A 16913-nucleotide genomic window follows, 5' to 3' on the forward strand; every position below is an offset into this window, starting at 1 on the left:
GGAGATGGGGCATGAAGTTATTTCTATGAGTTGGACACGTACCAAGTTTAGCTCAGTTCTGTGCATCTTTGAAATACCTTTACAAACTTGTTCCTACATAGTAACTTGCATCTTTGAATGAGAATGTGCTTGCTTACAGCAACGTGCTATATGTTCTGAATGCCCGAATTGGCAATCTGTGTCAAAACTTTGTTAGGAATTATGTGATCGTTACTAGCTGGAAGTAAGGGAGATGGGGCATGAAGTTATTTCTAGGAGTTGGACACATACCAAGTTTACCTCAGTTCTGGGCATCTTTGAAATATCTATACAAACTTGTTCCTGCATAGTAACTTGCATCTTTGAATGAGAATGTGCTTGCTTACAGCAACGTGCTATATGTTCTGAATGCCCGAATTGGCAATCTGTGTCAAAACTTTGTTAGGAATTATGTCATCCTTACTAGCTGGAAGTAAGGGAGATGGGGCATGAAGTTATTTCTAGGAGTTGGACACATACCAAGTTTAGCTCAGTTCTGGGCATCTTTGAAATACCTATACAAACTTGTTCCTACATAGTAACTTGCATCTTTGATTGCGAATGTGCTTGCTTACAGCAACGTGCTATATGTTCTGAATGCCCGAATTGGGAATCTGTGTCAAAACTTTGTTAGGAATTATGTGATCCTTACTAGCTGGAAGTAAGGGAGATGGGGCATGAAGTTATTTCTAGGAGTCGGACACATACCAAGTTTAGCTCAGTTCTGGGCATCTTTGAAATACCTATACAAACTTGTTCCTGCATAGTAACTTGCAACTTTGAATGAGAATGTGCTTGCTTACAGCAACGTGCTATATGTTCTGAATGCCCGAATTGGGAATCTGTGTCAAAACTTTGTTAGGAATTATGTGATCCTTACTAGCTGGAAGTAAGGGAGATGGGGCATGAAGTTATTTCTTGGAGTTGGAGACATACCAAGTTTAGCTCAGTTCTGGGCATCTTTGAAATACCTATACAAACTTGTTCCTACATAGTAACTTGCAACTTTGAATGAGAATGTGCTTGCTTGCAGCAACGTGCTATATGTTCTGAATGCCCGAATAGGAAATCTGTGTCAAAACTTTGTTAGGAATTATGTGATCCTTACTAGCTGGAAGTAAGGGAGATGGAGCATGAAGTTATTTCTAGGAATTCGAGACATACCAAGTTTAGCTCAGTTCTGGGCATCTTTGAAATACCTATACAAACTTGTTCCTACATAGTAACTTGCATCTTTGAATGAGAATGTGCTTGCTTACAGCAACGTGCTATATGTTCTGAATGCCCGAATTGGCAATCTGTGTCAAAACTTTGTTAGGAATTATGTGATCCTTACTAGCTGGAAGTAAGGGAGATGGGGCATGAAGTTATTTCTAGGAGTTGGACACATACCAAGTTTAGCTCAGTTCTGGGCATCTTTGAAATACCTATACAAACTTGTTCCTACATAGTAACTTGCAACTTTGAATGAAAATGTGCTTGCTTACAGCAACGTGCTATATGTTCTGAATGCCCGAATTGGGAATCTGTGTCAAAACTTTGTTAGGAATTATGTGATCCTTACTAGCTGGAAGTAAGGGAGATGGGGCATGAAGTTATTTCTAGGAGTTGGACACATACCAAGTTTAGCTCAGTTCTGGGCATCATTGAAATACCTAAACAAACGTGTTCCTACATAGTAACTGCATCTTTGAATGAGAATGTGCTTGCCTACAGCAACGTGCTATATGTTCTGAATGCCCGAATTGGGAATCTGTGTCAAAACTTTGTTAGGAATTATGTGATCCTTACTAGCTGGAAGTAAGGGAGATGGGGCATGAAGTTATTTCTAGGAGTTGGACACATACCAAGTTTAGCTCAGTTCTGGGCATCTTTGAAATACCTATACAAACTTGTTCCTACATAGTAACTTGCAACTTTGAATGAGAATGTGCTTGCTTACAGCAACGTGCTATATGTTCTGAATACCCGAATTGGGAATCTGTGTCAAAACTTTGTTAGGAATTATGTGATCCTTACTAGCTGGAAGTAAGGGAGATGGGGCATGAAGTTATTTCTAGGAGTTGGACACATACCAAGTTTAGCTCAGTTCTGGGCATCTTTGAAATACCTATACAAACTTGTTCCTACATAGTAACTTGCAACTTTGAATGAAAATGTGCTTGCTTACAGCAACGTGCTATATGTTCTGAATGCCCGAATTGGGAATCTGTGTCAAAACTTTGTTAGGAATTATGTGATCCTTACTAGCTGGAAGTAAGGGAGATGGGGCATGAAGTTATTTCTAGGAGTTGGACACATACCAAGTTTAGCTCAGTTCTGGGCATCTTTGAAATACCTATACAAACTTGTTCCTACATAGTAACTTGCATCTTTGATTGCGAATGTGCTTGCTTACAGCAACGTGCTATATGTTCTGAATGCCCGAATTGGGAATCTGTGTCAAAACTTTGTTAGGAATTATGTGATCCTTACTAGCTGGAAGTAAGGGAGATGGGGCATGAAGTTATTTCTAGGAGTCGGACACATACCAAGTTTAGCTCAGTTCTGGGCATCTTTGAAATACCTAGACAAACTTGTTCCTGCATAGTAACTTGCAACTTTGAATGAGAATGTGCTTGCTTACAGCAACGTGCTATATGTTCTGAATGCCCGAATTGGGAATCTGTGTCAAAACTTTGTTAGGAATTATGTGATCCTTACTAGCTGGAAGTAAGGGAGATGGGGCATGAAGTTATTTCTTGGAGTTGGAGACATACCAAGTTTAGCTCAGTTCTGGGCATCTTTGAAATACCTATACAAACTTGTTCCTACATAGTAACTTGCAACTTTGAATGAGAATGTGCTTGCTTGCAGCAACGTGCTATATGTTCTGAATGCCCGATTTGGGAATCTGTGTCAAAACTTTGTTAGGAATTATGTGATCCTTACTAGCTGGAAGTAAGGGAGATGGGGCATGAAGTTATTTCTAGGAGTTGGACACATACCAAGTTTAGCTCAGTTCTGTGCATCTTTGAAATACCTTTACAAACTTGTTCCTACATAGTAACTTGCATCTTTGAATGAGAATGTGCTTGCTTACAGCAACGTGCTATATGTTCTGAATGCCCGAATTGGGAATCTGTGTCAAAACTTTGTTAGGAATTATGTGATCCTTACTAGCTGGAAGTAAGGGAGATGGGGCATGAAGTTATTTCTTGGAGTTGGAGACATACCAAGTTTAGCTCAGTTCTGGGCATCTTTGAAATACCTATACAAACTTGTTCCTACATAGTAACTTGCAACTTTGAATGAGAATGTGCTTGCTTGCAGCAACGTGCTATATGTTCTGAATGCCCGATTTGGGAATCTGTGTCAAAACTTTGTTAGGAATTATGTGATCCTTACTAGCTGGAAGTAAGGGAGATGGAGCATGAAGTTATTTCTAGGAATTCGACACATACCAAGTTTAGCTCAGTTCTGGGCATCTTTGAAATACCTATACAAACTTGTTCCTACATAGTAACTTGCATCTTTGAATGAGAATGTGCTTGCTTACAGCAACGTGCTATATGTTCTGAATGCCCGAATTGGCAATCTGTGTCAAAACTTTGTTAGGAATTATGTGATCCTTACTAGCTGGAAGTAAGGGAGATGGGGCATGAAGTTATTTCTAGGAGTTGGACACATACCAAGTTTAGCTCAGTTCTGGGCATCTTTGAAATACTTATACAAACTTGTTCCTACATAGTAACTTGCAACTTTGAATGAAAATGTGCTTGCTTACAGCAACGTGCTATATGTTCTGAATGCCCGAATTGGGAATCTGTGTCAAAACTTTGTTAGGAATTATGTGATCCTTACTAGCTGGAAGTAAGGGAGATGGGGCATGAAGTTATTTCTAGGAGTTGGACACATACCAAGTTTAGCTCAGTTCTGTGCATCTTTGAAATACCTTTACAAACTTGTTCCTACATAGTAACTTGCATCTTTGAATGAGAATGTGCTTGCTTACAGCAACGTGCTATATGTTCTGAATGCCCGAATTGGCAATCTGTGTCAAAACTTTGTTAGGAATTATGTGATCGTTACTAGCTGGAAGTAAGGGAGATGGGGCATGAAGTTATTTCTAGGAGTTGGACACATACCAAGTTTAGCTCAGTTCTGGGCATCTTTGAAATACCTATACAAACTTGTTCCTACATAGTAACTTGCAACTTTGAATGAAAATGTGCTTGCTTACAGCAACGTGCTATATGTTCTGAATGCCCGAATTGGGAATCTGTGTCAAAACTTTGTTAGGAATTATGTGATCCTTACTAGCTGGAAGTAAGGGAGATGGGGCATGAAGTTATTTCTAGGAGTTGGACACATACCAAGTTTAGCTCAGTTCTGTGCATCTTTGAAATACCTTTACAAACTTGTTCCTACATAGTAACTTGCATCTTTGAATGAGAATGTGCTTGCTTACAGCAACGTGCTATATGTTCTGAATGCCCGAATTGGCAATCTGTGTCAAAACTTTGTTAGGAATTATGTGATCGTTACTAGCTGGAAGTAAGGGAGATGGGGCATGAAGTTATTTCTAGGAGTTGGACACATACCAAGTTTACCTCAGTTCTGGGCATCTTTGAAATATCTATACAAACTTGTTCCTACATAGTAACTTGCATCTTTGAATGAGAATGTGCTTGCTTACAGCAACGTGCTATATGTTCTGAATGCCCGAATTGGCAATCTGTGTCAAAACTTTGTTAGGAATTATGTGATCCTTACTAGCTGGAAGTAAGGGAGATGGGGCATGAAGTTATTTCTAGGAGTTGGACACATACCAAGTTTAGCTCAGTTCTGGGCATCTTTGAAATACCTATACAAACTTGTTCCTACATAGTAACTTGCATCTTTGATTGAGAATGTGCTTGCTTACAGCAACGTGCTATATGTTCTGAATGCCCGAATTGGGAATCTGTGTCAAAACTTTGTTAGGAATTATGTGATCCTTACTAGCTGGAAGTAAGGGAGATGGGGCATGAAGTTATTTCTAGGAGTCGGACACATACCAAGTTTAGCTCAGTTCTGGGCATCTTTGAAATACCTATACAAACTTGTTCCTGCATAGTAACTTGCAACTTTGAATGAGAATGTGCTTGCTTACAGCAACGTGCTATATGTTCTGAATGCCCGAATTGGGAATCTGTGTCAAAACTTTGTTAGGAATTATGTGATCCTTACTAGCTGGAAGTAAGGGAGATGGGGCATGAAGTTATTTCTTGGAGTTGGAGACATACCAAGTTTAGCTCAGTTCTGGGCATCTTTGAAATACCTATACAAACTTGTTCCTACCTAGTAACTTGCAACTTTGAATGAGAATGTGCTTGCTTGCAGCAACGTGCTATATGTTCTGAATGCCCGAATAGGAAATCTGTGTCAAAACTTTGTTAGGAATTATGTGATCCTTACTAGCTGGAAGTAAGGGAGATGGAGCATGAAGTTATTTCTAGGAATTCGACACATACCAAGTTTAGCTCAGTTCTGGGCATCTTTGAAATACCTATACAAACTTGTTCCTACATAGTAACTTGCATCTTTGAATGAGAATGTGCTTGCTTACAGCAACGTGCTATATGTTCTGAATGCCCGAATTGGCAATCTGTGTCAAAACTTTGTTAGGAATTATGTGATCCTTACTAGCTGGAAGTAAGGGAGATGGGGCATGAAGTTATTTCTAGGAGTTGGACACATACCAAGTTTAGCTCAGTTCTGGGCATCTTTGAAATACCTATACAAACTTGTTCCTACATAGTAACTTGCAAATTTGAATGAAAATGTGCTTGCTTACAGCAACGTGCTATATGTTCTGAATGCCCGAATTGGGAATCTGTGTCAAAACTTTGTTAGGAATTATGTGATCCTTACTAGCTGGAAGTAAGGGAGATGGGGCATGAAGTTATTTCTAGGAGTTGGACACATACCAAGTTTAGCTCAGTTCTGGGCATCATTGAAATACCTAAACAAACGTGTTCCTACATAGTAACTGCATCTTTGAATGAGAATGTGCTTGCCTACAGCAACGTGCTATATGTTCTGAATGCCCGAATTGGGAATCTGTGTCAAAACTTTGTTAGGAATTATGTGATCCTTACTAGCTGGAAGTAAGGGAGATGGGGCATGAAGTTATTTCTAGGAGTTGGACACATACCAAGTTTAGCTCAGTTCTGGGCATCTTTGAAATACCTATACAAACTTGTTCCTACATAGTAACTTGCAACTTTGAATGAGAATGTGCTTGCTTACAGCAACGTGCTATATGTTCTGAATACCCGAATTTGGAATCTGTGTCAAAACTTTGTTAGGAATTATGTGATCCTTACTAGCTGGAAGTAAGGGAGATGGGGCATGAAGTTATTTCTAGGAGTTGGACACATACCAAGTTTAGCTCAGTTCTGGGCATCTTTGAAATACCTATACAAACTTGTTCCTACATAGTAACTTGCAACTTTGAATGAAAATGTGCTTGCTTACAGCAACGTGCTATATGTTCTGAATGCCCGAATTGGGAATCTGTGTCAAAACTTTGTTAGGAATTATGTGATCCTTACTAGCTGGAAGTAAGGGAGATGGGGCATGAAGTTATTTCTAGGAGTTGGACACATACCAAGTTTAGCTCAGTTCTGGGCATCTTTGAAATACCTATACAAACTTGTTCCTTCATAGTAACTTGCATCTTTGATTGCGAATGTGCTTGCTTACAGCAACGTGCTATATGTTCTGAATGCCCGAATTGGGAATCTGTGTCAAAACTTTGTTAGGAATTATGTGATCCTTACTAGCTGGAAGTAAGGGAGATGGGGCATGAAGTTATTTCTAGGAGTCGGACACATACCAAGTTTAGCTCAGTTCTGGGCATCTTTGAAATACCTAGACAAACTTGTTCCTGCATAGTAACTTGCAACTTTGAATGAGAATGTGTTTGCTTACAGCAACGTGCTATATGTTCTGAATGCCCGAATTGGGAATCTGTGTCAAAACTTTGTTAGGAATTATGTGATCCTTACTAGCTGGAAGTAAGGGAGATGGGGCATGAAGTTATTTCTTGGAGTTGGAGACATACCAAGTTTAGCTCAGTTCTGGGCATCTTTGAAATACCTATACAAACTTGTTCCTACATAGTAACTTGCAACTTTGAATGAGAATGTGCTTGCTTGCAGCAACGTGCTATATGTTCTGAATGCCCGATTTGGGAATCTGTGTCAAAACTTTGTTAGGAATTATGTGATCCTTACTAGCTGGAAGTAAGGGAGATGGGGCATGAAGTTATTTCTAGGAGTTGGACACATACCAAGTTTAGCTCAGTTCTGTGCATCTTTGAAATACCTTTACAAACTTGTTCCTACATAGTAACTTGCATCTTTGAATGAGAATGTGCTTGCTTACAGCAACGTGCTATATGTTCTGAATGCCCGAATTGGGAATCTGTGTCAAAACTTTGTTAGGAATTATGTGATCCTTACTAGCTGGAAGTAAGGGAGATGGGGCATGAAGTTATTTCTTGGAGTTGGAGACATACAAAGTTTAGCTCAGTTCTGGGCATCTTTGAAATACCTATACAAACTTGTTCCTACATAGTAACTTGCAACTTTGAATGAGAATGTGCTTGCTTGCAGCAACGTGCTATATGTTCTGAATGCCCGATTTGGGAATCTGTGTCAAAACTTTGTTAGGAATTATGTGATCCTTACTAGCTGGAAGTAAGGGAGATGGAGCATGAAGTTATTTCTAGGAATTCGACACATACCAAGTTTAGCTCAGTTCTGGGCATCTTTGAAATACCTATACAAACTTGTTCCTACATAGTAACTTGCATCTTTGAATGAGAATGTGCTTGCTTACAGCAACGTGCTATATGTTCTGAATGCCCGAATTGGCAATCTGTGTCAAAACTTTGTTAGGAATTATGTGATCCTTACTAGCTGGAAGTAAGGGAGATGGGGCATGAAGTTATTTCTAGGAGTTGGACACATACCAAGTTTAGCTCAGTTCTGGGCATCTTTGAAATACCTATACAAACTTGTTCCTACATAGTAACTTGCAACTTTGAATGAAAATGTGCTTGCCTACAGCAACGTGCTATATGTTCTGAATGCCCGAATTGGGAATCTGTGTCAAAACTTTGTTAGGAATTATGTGATCCTTACTAGCTGGAAGTAAGGGAGATGGGGCATGAAGTTATTTCTAGGAGTTGGACACATACCAAGTTTAGCTCAGTTCTGGGCATCTTTGAAATACCTAAACAAACTTGTTCCTACATAGTAACTTGCATCTTTGAATGAGAATGTGCTTGCCTACAGCAACGTGCTATATGTTCTGAATGCCCGAATTGGGAATCTGTGTCAAAACTTTGTTAGGAATTATGTGATCCTTACTAGCTGGAAGTAAGGGAGATGGGGCATGAAGTTATTTCTAGGAGTTGGACACATACCAAGTTTAGCTCAGTTCTGGGCATCTTTGAAATACCTATACAAACTTGTTCCTACATAGTAACTTGCAACTTTGAATGAGAATGTGCTTCCTTACAGCAACGTGCTATATGTTCTGAATGCCCGAATTGGGAATCTGTGTCAAAACTTTGTTAGGAATTATGTGATCCTTACTAGCTGGAAGTAAGGGAGATGGGGCATGAAGTTATTTCTAGGAGTTGGACACATACCAAGTTTAGCTCAGTTCTGGGCATCTTTGAAATACCTATACAAACTTGTTCCTACATAGTAACTTGCAACTTTGAATGAGAATGTGCTTGCTTACAGCAACGAGCTATATGTTCTGAATGCCCGAATTGGGAATCTGTGTCAAAACTTTGTTAGGAATTATGTGATCCTTACTAGCTGGAAGTAAGGGAGATGGGGCATGAAGTTATTTCTAGGAGTTGGACACATACCAAGTTTAGCTCAGTTCTGGGCATCTTTGAAATACCTATACAAACTTGTTCCTACATAGTAACTTGCATCTTTGATTGAGAATGTGCTTGCTTACAGCAACGTGCTATATGTTCTGAATGCCCGAATTGGGAATCTGTGTCAAAACTTTGTTAGGAATTATGTGATCCTTACTAGCTGGAAGTAAGGGAGATGGGGCATGAAGTTATTTCTAGGAGTCGGACACATACCAAGTTTAGCTCAGTTCTGGGCATCTTTGAAATACCTATACAAACTTGTTCCTGCATAGTAACTTGCAACTTTGAATGAGAATGTGCTTGCTTACAGCAACGTGCTATATGTTCTGAATGCCCGAATTGGGAATCTGTGTCAAATCTTTGTTAGGAATTATGTGATCCTTACTAGCTGGAAGTAAGGGAGATGGGGCATGAAGTTATTTCTAGGAGTTGGACACATACCAAGATTAGCTCAGTTCTGGGCATCTTTGAAATACCTATACAAACTTGTTCCTACATAGTAACTTGCAACATTGAATGAAAATGTGCTTGCTGACAGCAACGTGCTATATGTTCTGAATGCCCGAATTGGGAATCTGTGTCAAAACTTCGTTAGGAATTATGTGATCCTTACTAGCTGGAAGTAAGGGAGATGGGGCATGAAGTTATTTCTAGGAGTTGGACACATACCAAGTTTAGCTCAGTTCTGGGCATCTTTGAAATACCTAAACAAACTTGTTCCTACATAGTAACTGCATCTTTGAATGAGAATGTGCTTGCCTACAGCAACGTGCTATATGTTCTGAATGCCCGAATTGGGAATCTGTGTCAAAACTTTGTTAGGAATTATGTGATCCTTACTAGCTGGAAGTAAGGCAGATGGGGCATGAAGTTATTTCTAGGAGTTGGACACATACCAAGTTTAGCTCAGTTCTGGGCATCTTTGAAATACCTATACAAACTTGTTCCTACCTAGTAACTTGCATCTCTGAATGAGAATCTGCTTGCTTACAGCAACGTGCTATATGTTCTGAATGCCCGAATTGGGAATCTGTGTCAAAACTTTGTTAGGAATTATGTGATCCTTACTAGCTGGAAGTAAGGGAGATGGGGCATGAAGTTATTTCAAGGAGTTGGACACATACCAAGTTTAGCTCAGTTCTGGGCATCTTTGAAATACCTATACAAACTTGTTCCTACATAGTAACTTGCAACTTTGAATGAAAATGTGCTTGCTTACAGCAACGTGCTATATGTTCTGAATGCCCGAATTGGGAATCTGTGTCAAAACTTTGTTAGGAATTATGTGATCCTTACTAGCTGGAAGTAAGGGAGATGGGGCATGAAGTTATTTCTAGGAGTTGGACACATACCAAGTTTAGCTCAGTTCTGGGCATCTTTGAAATACCTATACAAACTTGTTCCTACATAGTAACTTGAAACTTTGAATGAAAATGTGCTTGCTTACAGCAACGTGCTATATGTTCTGAATGCCCGAATTGGGAATCTGTGTCAAAACTTTGTTAGGAATTATGTGATCCTTACTAGCTGGAAGTAAGGGAGATGGGGCATGAAGTTATTTCCAGGAGTTGGACACATACCAAGTTTAGCTCAGTTCTGGGCATCTTTGAAATACCTATACAAACTTGTTCCTACATAGTAACTTGCATCTTTGAATGAGAATGTGCTTGCTTACAGCAACGTGCTATATGTTCTGAATGCCCGAATTGGGAATCTGTGTCAAAACTTTGTTAGGAATTATGTGATCCTTACTAGCTGGAAGTAAGGGAGATGGGGCATGAAGTTATTTCTAGGAGTTGGACACATACCAAGTTTAGCTCAGTTCTGGGCATCTTTGAAATACCTATACAAACTTGTTCCTACATAGTAACTTGCATCTTTGAATGAGAATGTGCTTGCTTACAGCAACGTGCTATATGTTTTGAATGCCCGAATTGGCAATCTGTGTCAAAACTTTGTTAGGAATTCTGTGATCCTTACTAGCTGGAAGTAAGGGAGATGGGGCATGAAGTTATTTCTAGGAGTTGGAGACATACCAAGTTTAGCTCAGTTCTGGGCATCTTTGAAATACCTATACCAACTTGATCCTACATAGTAACTTGCAACTTTGAATGAGAATGTGCTTGCTTGCAGCAACGTGCTATATGTTCTGAATGCCCGAATAGGGAATCTGTGTCAAAACTTTGTTAGGAATTATGTGATCCTTACTAGCTGGAAGTAAGGGAGATGGAGCATGAAGTTATTTCTAGGAGTTGGACACATACCAAGTTTAGCTCAGTTCTGGGCATCTTTGAAATACCTATACAAACTTGTTCCTGCCTAGTAACTTGCATCTTTGAATGAGAATGTGCTTGCTTGCAGCAACGTGCTATATGTTCTGAATGCCCGAATAGGGAATCTGTGTCAAAACTTTGTTAGGAATTATGTGATCCTTACTAGCTGGAAGTAATGGAGATGGGGCATGAAGTTATTTCTAGGAGTGGGACACATACCAAGTTTAGCTCAGTTCTGGGCATCTTTGAAATACCTATACAAACTTGTTCCTGCCTAGTAACTTGCATCTTTGAATGAGAATCTGCTTGCTTATAGCAACGTGCTATATGTTCTGAATGCCCGAATTGGCAATCTGTGTCAAAACTTTGTTAGGAATTATGTGATCCTTACTAGCTGGAAGTAAGGCAGATGGGGCATGAAGTTATTTCTAGGAGTGGGACACATACCAAGTTTAGCTCAGTTCTGGGCATCTTTGAAATACCTATACAAACTTGTTCCTGCCTAGTAACTTGCATCTTTGAATGAGAATCTGCTTGCTTATAGCAACGTGCTATATGTTCTGAATGCCCGAATTGGCAATCTGTGTCAAAACTTTGTTAGGAATTATGTGATCCTTACTAGCTGGAAGTAAGGCAGATGGGGCATGAAGTTATTTCTAGGAGTTGGACACATACCAAGTTTAGCTCAGTTCTGGGCATCTTTGAAATACCTATACAAACTTGTTCCTACATAGTAACTTGCAACTTTGAATGAAAATGTGCTTGCTTACAGCAACGTGCTATAGGTTCTGAATGCCCGAATTGGGAATCTGTCTCAAAACTTTGTTAGGAATTATGTGATCCTTACTAGCTGGAAGTAAGGGAGATGGGGCATGAAGTTATTTCTAGGAGTTGGACACATACCAAGTTTAGCTCAGTTCTGGGCATCTTTGAAATACCTATACAAACTTGTTCCTACCTAGTAATTTGCATCTTTGAATGAGAATGTGCTTGCTTACAGCAACGTGCTATATGTTCTGAATGCCCGAATAGGGAATCTGTGTCAAAACTTTGTTAGGAATTATGTGATCCTTACTAGCTGGAAGTAAGGGAGATGGGGCATGAAGTTATTTCTAGGAGTTGGACACATACCAAGTTTAGCTCAGTTCTGGGCATCTTTGAAACACCTTTACAAACTTGTTCCTACATAGTAACTTGCATCTTTGAATGAGAATGTGCTTGCTTACAGCAACGTGCTATATGTTCTGAATGCCCGAATTGGCAATCTGTGTCAAAACTTTGTTAGGAATTATGTGATCGTTACTAGCTGGAAGTAAGGGAGATGGGGCATGAAGTTATTTCCAGGAGTTGGACACATACCAAGTTTAGCTCAGTTCTGGGCATCTTTGAAATACCTATACAAACTTGTTCCTACATAGTAACTTGCATCTTTGAATGAGAATGTGCTTGCTTACAGCAACGTGCTATATGTTCTGAATGCCCGAATTGGGAATCTGTGTCACAACTTTGTTAGGAATTATGTGATCCTTACTAGCTGGAAGTAAGGGAGATGGGGCATGAAGTTATTTCTAGGAGTCGGACACATACCAAGTTTAGCTCAGTTCTGGGCATCTTTGAAATACCTATACAAACTTGTTCCTACATAGTAACTTGCATCTATGATTGCGAATGTGCTTGCTTACAGCAACGTGCTATATGTTCTGAATGCCCGAATTGGGAATCTGTGTCAAAACTTTGTTAGGAATTATGTGATCCTTACTAGCTGGAAGTAAGGGAGATGGGGCATGAAGTTATTTCTAGGAGTCGGACACATACCAAGTTTAGCTCAGTTCTGGGCATCTTTGAAATACCTAGACAAACTTGTTCCTGCATAGTAACTTGCAACTTTGAATGAGAATGTGCTTGCTTACAGCAACGTGCTATATGTTCTGAATGCCCGAATTGGCAATCTGTGTCAAAACTTTGTTAGGAATTATGTGATCCTTACTAGCTGGAAGTAAGGGAGATGGGGCATGAAGTTATTTCTTGGAGTTGGAGACATACCAAGTTTAGCTCAGTTCTGGGCATCTTTGAAATACCTATACAAAGATGGGGCATGAAGTTATTTCTAGGAGTTGGACACATACCAAGTTTAGCTCAGTTCTGGGCATCTTTGAAATACCTATACAAACTTGTTCCTACATAGTAACTTGCAAGTTTGAATGAGAATGTGCTTGCTTACAGCAACGTGCTATATGTTCTGAATGCCCGAATTGGCAATCTGTGTCAAAACTTTGTTAGGAATTATGTGATCCTTACTAGCTGGAAGTAAGGGAGATGGGGCATGAAGTTATTTCTAGGAGTTGGACACATACCAAGTTTAGCTCAGTTCTGGGCATCTTTGAAATACCTATACAAACTTGTTCCTACATAGTAACTTGCAAGTTTGAATGAAAATGTGCTTGCTTACAGCAACGTGCTATATGTTCTGAATGCCCGAATTGGGAATCTGTGTCAAAACTTTGTTAGGAATTATGTGATCCTTACTAGCTGGAAGTAAGGGAGATGGGGCATGAAGTTATTTCTAGGAGTTGGACACATACCAAGTTTAGCTCAGTTCTGGGCATCATTGAAATACCTAAACAAACGTGTTCCTACATAGTAACTTGCAACTTTGAATGAGAATGTGCTTCCTTACAGCAACGTGCTATATGTTCTGAATGCCCGAATTGGGAATCTGTGTCAAAACTTTGTTAGGAATTATGTGATCCTTACTAGCTGGAAGTAAGGGAGATGGGGCATGAAGTTATTTCTAGGAGTTGGACACATACCAAGTTTAGCTCAGTTCTGGGCATCTTTGAAATACCTATACAAACTTGTTCCTACATAGTAACTGCATCTTTGAATGAGAATGTGCTTGCCTACAGCAACGTGCTATATGTTCTTAATGCCCGAATTGGGAATCTGTGTCAAAACTTTGTTAGGAATTATGTGATCCTTACTAGCTGGAAGTAAGGGAGATGGGGCATGAAGTTATTTCTAGGAGTTGGACACATACCAAGTTTAGCTCAGTTCTGGGCATCTTTGAAATACCTATACAAACTTGTTCCTACCTAGTAACTTGCATCTCTGAATGAGAATCTGCTTGCTTACAGCAACGTGCTATATGTTCTGAATGCCCGAATTGGGAATCTGTGTCAAAACTTTGTTAGGAATTATGTGATCCTTACTAGCTGGAAGTAAGGGAGATGGGGCATGAAGTTATTTCTAGGAGTTGGACACATACCAAGTTTAGCTCAGTTCTGGGCATCTTTGAAATACCTATACAAACTTGTTCCTACATAGTAACTTGCAACTTTGAATGAAAATGTGCTTGCTTACAGCAACGTGCTATATGTTCTGAATGCCCGAATTGGGAATCTGTGTCAAAACTTTGTTAGGAATTATGTGATCCTTACTAGCTGGAAGTAAGGGAGATGGAGCATGAAGTTATTTCTAGGAATTCGAGACATACCAAGTTTAGCTCAGTTCTGGGCATCTTTGAAATACCTATACAAAGTTGTTCCTACATAGTAACTTGCATCTTTGAATGAGAATGTGCTTGCTTACAGCAACGTGCTATATGTTCTGAATGCCCGAATTGGCAATCTGTGTCAAAACTTTGTTAGGAATTATGTGATCCTTACTAGCTGGAAGTAAGGGAGATGGGGCATGAAGTTATTTCTAGGAGTTGGACACATACCAAGTTTAGCTCAGTTCTGGGCATCTTTGAAATACCTATACAAACTTGTTCCTACATAGTAACTTGCAAGTTTGAATGAAAATGTGCTTGCTTACAGCAACGTGCTATATGTTCTGAATGCCCGAATTGGGAATCTGTGTCAAAACTTTGTTAGGAATTATGTGATCCTTACTAGCTGGAAGTAAGGGAGATGGGGCATGAAGTTATTTCTAGGAGTTGGACACATACCAAGTTTAGCTCAGTTCTGGGCATCATTGAAATACCTAAACAAACGTGTTCCTACATAGTAACTGCATCTTTGAATGAGAATGTGCTTGCCTACAGCAACGTGCTATATGTTCTGAATGCCCGAATTGGGAATCTGTGTCAAAACTTTGTTAGGAATTATGTGATCCTTACTAGCTGGAAGTAAGGGAGATGGGGCATGAAGTTATTTCTAGGAGTTGGACACATACCAAGTTTAGCTCAGTTCTGGGCATCTTTGAAATACCTATACAAACTTGTTCCTACATAGTAACTTGCAACTTTGAACGAGAATGTGCTTGCTTACAGGAACGTGCTATATGTTCTGAATGCCCGAATTGGGAATCTGTGTCAAAACTTTGTTAGGAATTATGTGATCCTTACTAGCTGGAAGTAAGGGAGATGGGGCATGAAGTTATTTCTAGGAGTTGGACACATACCAAGTTTAGCTCAGTTCTGGGCATCTTTGAAATACCTATACAAACTTGTTCCTACATAGTAACTTGCAACATTGAATGAAAATGTGCTTGCTTACAGCAACGTGCTATATGTTCTGAATGCCCGAATTGGGAATCTGTGTCAAAACTTTGTTAGGAATTATGTGATCCTTACTAGCTGGAAGTAAGGGAGATGGGGCATGAAGTTATTTCTAGGAGTTGGACACATACCAAGTTTAGCTCAGTTCTGGGCATCTTTGAAATACCTATACAAACTTGTTCCTACATAGTAACTTGCATCTTTGATTGCGAATGTGCTTGCTTACAGCAACGTGCTATATGTTCTGAATGCCCGAATTGGGAATCTCTGTCAAAACTTTGTTAGGAATTATGTGATCCTTACTAGCTGGAAGTAAGGGAGATGGGGCATGAAGTTATTTCTAGGAGTCGGACACATACCAAGTTTAGCTCAGTTCTGGGCATCTTTGAAATACCTAGACAAACTTGTTCCTGCATAGTAACTTGCAACTTTGAATGAGAATGTGCTTGCTTACAGCAACGTGCTATATGTTCTGAATGCCCGAATTGGGAATCTGTGTCAAAACTTTGTTAGGAATTATGTGATCCTTACTAGCTGGAAGTAAGGGAGATGGGGCATGAAGTTATTTCTTGGAGTTGGAGACATACCAAGTTTAGCTCAGTTCTGGGCATCTTTGAAATACCTATACAAACTTGTTCCTACATAGTAACTTGCAACTTTGAATGAGAATGTGCTTGCTTGCAGCAACGTGCTATATGTTCTGAATGCCCGATTTGGGAATCTGTGTCAAAACTTTGTTAGGAATTATGTGATCCTTACTAGCTGGAAGTAAGGGAGATGGGGCATGAAGTTATTTCTAGGAGTTGGACACATACCAAGTTTAGCTCAGTTCTGTGCATCTTTGAAATACCTTTACAAACTTGTTCCTACATAGTAACTTGCATCTTTGAATGAGAATGTGCTTGCTTACAGCAACGTGCTATATGTTCTGAATGCCCGAATTGGGAATCTGTGTCAAAACTTTGTTAGGAATTATGTGATCCTTACTAGCTGGAAGTAAGGGAGATGGGGCATGAAGTTATTTCTTGGAGTTGGAGACATACCAAGTTTAGCTCAGTTCTGGGCATCTTTGAAATACCTATACAAACTTGTTCCTACATAGTAACTTGCAACTTTGAATGAGAATGTGCTTGCTTGCAGCAACGTGCTATATGTTCTGAATGCCCGATTTGGGAATCTGTGTCAAAACTTT

The sequence above is a fragment of the Diceros bicornis genome, chromosome 20, assembly GCF_020826845.1.
Source record: "Diceros bicornis minor isolate mBicDic1 chromosome 20, mDicBic1.mat.cur, whole genome shotgun sequence".
In the NCBI taxonomy this organism is placed as follows: Eukaryota; Metazoa; Chordata; class Mammalia; order Perissodactyla; family Rhinocerotidae; genus Diceros; species Diceros bicornis.